This window comes from Stegostoma tigrinum, unplaced genomic scaffold (genome assembly GCF_030684315.1).
Source record: "Stegostoma tigrinum isolate sSteTig4 unplaced genomic scaffold, sSteTig4.hap1 scaffold_70, whole genome shotgun sequence".
Taxonomy (NCBI): domain Eukaryota; kingdom Metazoa; phylum Chordata; class Chondrichthyes; order Orectolobiformes; family Stegostomatidae; genus Stegostoma; species Stegostoma tigrinum.
Genome location: NW_026728643.1, coordinates 1,605,620 through 1,612,577, shown reverse-complemented (window position 1 = coordinate 1,612,577; position 6,958 = coordinate 1,605,620).

Sequence of the window (6,958 nt, the reverse complement as noted above, 5' to 3'; positions counted from 1 at the left end):
TAGCACATTGTATTGTTTGTGTTTCTGTAACTGAGAAGGGAGAGGTCTCCATCACATACAGTTTAACATCAGTTCTTCATACATGGGTTGTTGCCTTATTTACTGTCTCAAGCCTGTTACAGTGGGACAGAAGATGGCCATTCAGCCACTCGAGTCTGTTACACAGGAGCAGGAAGAGACCATTTACCCCCTCAAAGCTGTTACAGGGAACAGGAGGAAGTCTTTCTGCTTCTAGGCACATTACATATTAATTATTCATTTTGAAATTGTTATGGGAAAGGATAGTCCTGATGTTAACATTAATGCCCTAAATTGGAGTAAGGCCAATTTTGAATGTATTAGGCCAGCACTTTGAAAAACTAATTGAGAGAAGTGACTCGCAGTTAAGAGGGATAGCTGGAGAGTGGGTTGCCTTCAAAATGAGATTACAAGAGTCCAGATGCAATACATTCCTGTCATAAATGTTGATGTAATCTGAAACAACTCACTGGCGGAGGAGGCTACACAAATATGTCCATCCTAGTGACGGACAAGCCCAGCACATCATTACGAATAACATCTATGAAGAATCTGGACAATCCTCAGCCAGAAATGACGAGAGTATGATCCATCTCACTCTCACCATGCTGTTCAAAGAATCACAGATGCTAACTTCAAGCAATTTGATTAACTGCGCGGGACATCAAGAAACAACTGAACACAATATACGCAACCAAAGCGATGGGCCCCATCTCTATTCCTGCAATAGGACTGAAAACTTGTGCTGCACAACAAGCCGTGCTCCTGGGGAGTCTGTATCATCCCAGTTCCAACTCTGACATCAACCTGGCAATGTGGAAAATTACTCAACTACGTCCAGTCCCCTAAGAGGAGAATAATAACAATCTGACCAATTACCACCCCCTTTACTCTCATCACAATACTCACATCATGATATTGGTTGAAGTTCTTTTTGACAAAGCAATCAAGCAGCACAGAAAGGACCTTCTCAGTGTGTTTTCTATTATGTCTCCATGTAGAGATGGTGTTGTTGTCGAAATATCACTGGATTACTAATCAGACCAAGCCATTGTTTTGGCAGCCGGAGGAAGTTGAAAACAGTTAACAAAATATCAAAATCTAAAAGCTGATGTCAGTATTGGTGATTTCGAAGCCAATGTCGACTATGAACACCATTTGGTTCACCAAAGCTCTTTCAGAAAGCAAATCTATCGTACTTTCTTGGTCTCACTTACAAGTGACTCCAGGTACACAGAGAAAGTGATTAACTCTTATCTGAAACGTTCAAGCAAGACATTCAATTATGATCAAACTGTTCTGAGATCATAAAGGATAACACCAGGCAGAATGCCTAGCATCGGCTGAGGTAACAGCAGAGGGAAAGAAACATGCAGACATGTTGACCTGCCAGAGGACCCTTTTCCAATTCCTGAGAGATAGTGACAACACTTAGAGCTTTCCCACAACCTGCATTGGGAAAAAGAGTAAGCCAGCGATGCTTCCCATTCTTGTACAAGGCTAGTTATCTCCTGAATTCACGTTTACCTCTTTCTTTACATATCCCTCTAAATGAAGAGAAATTCGAAAAAATGTAATGTAGGAGCTGCAGTAGTGTCTTCGCTCTTTCGAGTTTGCTCACCTTTTCTGCACTGTGCCTTTGCATCCACTGCCTTATGAAGGAGAGAATTCCAAAGGTTCACCAGTCTCTGAGCAATGATGTTCATTCTCATTAATTCAGAGTAGCCTGCTTGTATCTACAACTGTGATCCGTTATTTTTGATATCCTGCTATCCCTGTTTGCAATCTGCTCGCCGTGTCCGAGTTTTATATGCTTCTCAGAGATCTCCATTAATTTTTTCCTTAACTTGATGGAATTGAAGGTCCAGTCAACCCAAACTCTGCTCAGACAACAAGCCTATCAACCCAAAGATCAGTCTGGCCATCCTCCACTGCACCCCATTAACAAAGGACAAACCTGGCACCGAGGGAATGAGACACATATTCCCCTCCCCTCCCTTGTTCCCCTCCTTCCTCTGCTGGATCATTTCCCTCTGGTCCACACTTCCTTCCGTCTCAACATCCTTCTACAGCCTCATGGTACATTCCGCTACAACCGTTGAAGGTGTAAAATCTGCCCAATTAACTCCTCTCTCCCCATCACTCAAGGGCTCAATCATAGCTTCCAGGTGAAGCAACAATTTGCCTGCATTTCCCACAACCTAGTCTGCTGCACTCGCTGCTCACAATGTGGGTTCGCTACACTGGTGAAACAAAGCCTAGACTAGGTATCTGTTTCACAAAACATTTACGTTCTGTCCACACATAAGACACTGAGCTTACAGTTGCCTGCCAGTTCAACACACCACCAAGATTCCTGGTCAACGTCTCTGTCTCAAACTTGCTGCAGCGCTCCACTGAAGCTCGGCACAAGTGCGAAGAACAGCACCACTTTTTCTGCTTGGTGTCCTTGCAGCCTTCTAGACTCAATAACAAGATCAAAAACTCTAAGACTTGAGCTCTTCCAAGTCTTTACCGTGATCGCCCTTTCCAAGTTTTGTTATCCAACATTCTGCTATTACATACGACCCATATGGCAGCAGAGTGGCACAGAGGTTATCACTGCTGCATCACAGTGCAAGGGACCTGGGTTCCATTCCACTGTCTGTGTGGAGTCTGTGCATTCTCCCCATGTCTGTGTGTGTTTACTCCAGGTGTTCCAGTTTCCCCAAACAGTCCAAAGACATGCTGGTTAGGTGGATAATGGGGAAATGCCCACAGTCTCTAGTGATGTGTAGGCTGGTGGGTTAGCCATGGAAAATGCAGGGTTACAGAGATAGGGTAGGGTATTGGATCCCGGTAGGATGGTCTTTGGAGCATCAATAGTTAATGGACTATTTGGCCTGTTTCCACATTGTAGGGATTTTATCGAATATTAGCCACTAACAATCCACATGAATAGACATTTACCCACCTATCCAGATCATCTTCCCCTCCTTTGTCTGTCCAGCTGCTCTATTCCCTCTTGGTCTCTAATCTCAACTTTCATCTATCCTTTAGCACCTCCATCGCCCTATATTCTGCTAATAAACTGACATTTACCTACCTACCATCAGTCCTGAGGAAGGGTGACTCGACAAGATTCATCCCACCCACAGCCTCTGACCTCATCAACCCATCAGCCCCCCACCACCCGTTTCTATCTCCTTCCCAAAATCCATAAACCTGACTGTCCCAGCCGACACACTGTCTTTGCCTGCTCGTGCCCCACCGAGCTTATCTCCATTCAACTTGAATGTGTATCTCCCGCGGGTCCGGAAACTCCACACCCACATCCGGGACAGCACCCACACCCTCCACCTCCGCAAACACTTTCCATTCCCTGGCCCACAACACCTCTTCTCAAGGGGGTTATTTTGTAGCTGCCAACAGTATAGGGCAGGTGCAGAGTTTGGGTCATCAGATTCTTTGAAGAATATACTGTTGGCCAGAGGGACAGAATGTTTGGAAAGTTGGAGGAATATCCCTTGCTGGGTGCAATATATAGTAACTCCAAGCTTGCAGAGCGCTTGGTGACCTAATAGGCTAACAGGGGGATGTTTGACAATTACAAATGTCTCATTCACACTATGGTTTCTGATTTGGATACGAACAGGATGGGATAATGGGTCAACCATACGAATTCCGGCTACTCCTATCGTGAAAATCTCTTTAGAACTACATGGCATGTCCACAGAGGGGGGCACAGACGAGATGGTTGAACCGGAATCAATCAGAAAGTTTACTCATCTCCCTTCGATCTCAATTTCAGTCACGGGGTCCTCACGGGGAGAGGAGGGCAATCTGATCATTGCAGCATGTAAGGCCGCCCCTCCATGGCAACCCTATTGTCCTTGAGGGAAAGGGTTATTAATAAAAAGGTGTATTGGGTATCTGATTGACATTTCATGCCCCATCTCTCCCATTATGACAATCCCGAGGCCAGCGGCCCTTCTGGCCGCATCGCTGGCAGACATCCTGTCCTTTATCCTACCCTGCCACCGCTGACCACGATTCTCATTTTGGGTTTACAGTGGCTTTCCGTGTAACCCCTGGAGTGGAACTTCTAGGCTAATTGGCCTTTAGGCTCACCAGATCGCTTTTTGAACAAAGGCTGCCTGTCCATATTAGTCAGGGATTCGAGGATTTAATTCCATCCCCACTGCTGCCAAGTCAGGTTAGACAATTTGAAAGCATGGGCTATGTTAGCGTCAAGGGAATTCAAGAGGGTTTGGATGCCAAGGGGTTCACATTGCTCTAGTACCACCCTTGCTGAGGATTCCCATGTACCCTTAAACTTAGCAATGACGTCTATCAGCAACTCCCCCTTTCTGTCAACGGGTCACTTCCCTAAAGTCACTACTTTGACTTTGACACTAATCTCCATTAGTGATGGCATCTTTAGCATGTGTCTGGAGCTCAGTATCTCTATTCTCATTTCCCTGATTCTGAAGATCATCATCAGGGGCCCAGTCAAAACCCTCAAGCCCCTGTGGGACGGCAAACGAATCTTTAACAGCTGGCCAGGAAGTGCTGCATGCAACCTTCAACAGCAACAGCACATCACCGGACAAGAGGTTATAAATTTGACACGTCTGTACTTAATTATGAAATGGTACGGGCTTTTTCAGGGGTTTGGGGCTTTATCTTACATACTTCGGGTTGCTGAGGGGGTCCGGGGCATAATACAGCAACTTCCCCAATCATTATGCGAGGATATTGCTCAACCGTGCGCTAGTGGTTTCCTCAGAAACACTGTCGGGGGCTCCTTCCCTTTTGGCTATCAGTTGCCTTTTGGCCTCTGCCCCGACTGTGTCCAAAAGGATGGGCTGATCAGCGGGTCAGAGTTTCAGGGAGAAGGAGGAGCAGGAGAATCCCTAAGAGCAGCTGCCAAGAGAATACTGATCCATAGCCTGATCCTTGCTTTTGTCAGACTTGTCTTAATTTAACTTACATTCCCGGGGCAGGACCGCTCGGCTTCATCTTCTTTCCCTCACCAGCAGCCTTTTTATTTAGGTTTCAGGGGTTGGTGATCCCTGGCCACTTCCAACAATTGTCAAAACAAGTAATCATCTCAGTATAATCACAGTTTAGGTCTCCGTTCCCAGTCTCTGGCTCACTTTTCCAAAATTGTATCTTTTTTTTCAAATCAAGCAGCCGTACAAATTGTTAAGAGTACGGAACAGAGTATCTGCTGTCTCCTGTGTCCAGCCAAACGTTATCAGCTGTTGATCTGGGAAGAACCAGTGGGTTCCCAAGCAGCTTGCTGTTTATCAATTTCCTGAATCCTCCTTGAAGTTGCCTTTTTCAGTTTCACAGGAAACTCTTTTACATCGGGTCTCTTGGCTTCCTTGCTTGTTTTGTTACTCATTATTTTAACAAGTCCCACTTACGAAATTATCCGATTCCGAATTTAAATGAGTGTTAACAATTTATAATTACGTATTTTAACTCTAATTCAACCTTCCCCAGAACCTGGTTCATACCTCAATCCTCGAAGCCTCCCAAGCTGTTTTGTTCGTCCTGTCCAATTGTCCTTACTGTTTGTTTAATTCTCAACGAGTATTATTCTACCTCACGTGATCTTGCCTCACTTGTCTTTCCCATCTCCTCGAGATCAGATCAGGGCGGCACAATGTGGGTCACTGGCCTAGAGAAACTCCAAATCCTCATAAACTTGTTTATATTTCCTATCAATTTGTTCGGATCCTGCAAAGTTAGGGATCCTGCCAACTGCTCCAGACTGTCGGAGATATTGAAAACCAAAAGAACGGCCGATGCTGTAAATCAGGAACAAAAGCAAAGTTGCTGGAAAAGCTCAGCAGGTCTGGCAGCATCTGTGAAGTAGAAAACAGAGTTAATGTTTTGGGTCCAGTGACCCTTCCTCAGAACTGGAAGGGTCACCGGACCCGAAACGTTAACTCTGTTTTCTCCTCCACAGATTCTGCCAGACCTGCTGTGCTTTTCCAGCAACTTTGTTTTTGCGTTGAATATATTAATTTAGTCACACACCATAGCTTTAGACTTCAAGGTGAAGAGGCTTTATTCATGATATCAACGGGGAGCCAACGCTGACAAAAGCTCGGGTCCATTGTCTCTAATAAATACAAAAACAGGGCAATACTTATAAACACCGTTATAGATTGACACAGTTGTTAGAAGCAGATAAGCCCGGATAGTTTATCACATCCCCTTAACACAGGCCATATAAAATGTCATACGTCATGGTTCCACAACTCATGGTTGATAACATAAGAACATAAGAATAGGAGCAGGAGTATGCCATCCGGCCCCTCGATCCAGCCCCGCCATTCAATAAAATCATGGCTGATCTTTTTCAGACTCATTTCCACTGACCCGCCCACTCACCATAACCCTTAATTCCTTTACTGTTCAAAAATGTATCTCGCCTTGCCTTAAAAATATTCAGTGAGGTAGCTTCAACCCCTTCACTGGGCAGAGAATTCCACAGATTCACAACCCTTTGAGTAAAGAAGTTCCTCCTGACCTCTATCTACTTCTCTTTCTTTTGAGGCTATGCCCCCTAGTCCTAGTTTCCCCTGTTTGTGGAAACAACTCCCCTAACTCCAGCTTATCTATTCCCTTCATAATCTCATATGTTTCTACAAGATCTCCCCCCAATCTTCTGAATTTCAATGAATAAAATCTCAGTCTATTCAGTCTCTCCTCATAATCCAAGCCTCTCAACTCTGCAATCAACCGCATGAAGCCCCTCTACTGCCCCTCCAGCGCTAGTATATCTCTTCTCAGGTAAGGAGACCAAAACTGCAAACAGTACTCCAGGTCTGGCCTCAACAGGACCCTACATAGCTGCAGCATAGCCTCCCTGTTTTTAAACTCCATTCCTCTAGCAATGACAGAAAAAAATCCATTTGTCTTTTAATGATGATACTTTATATTT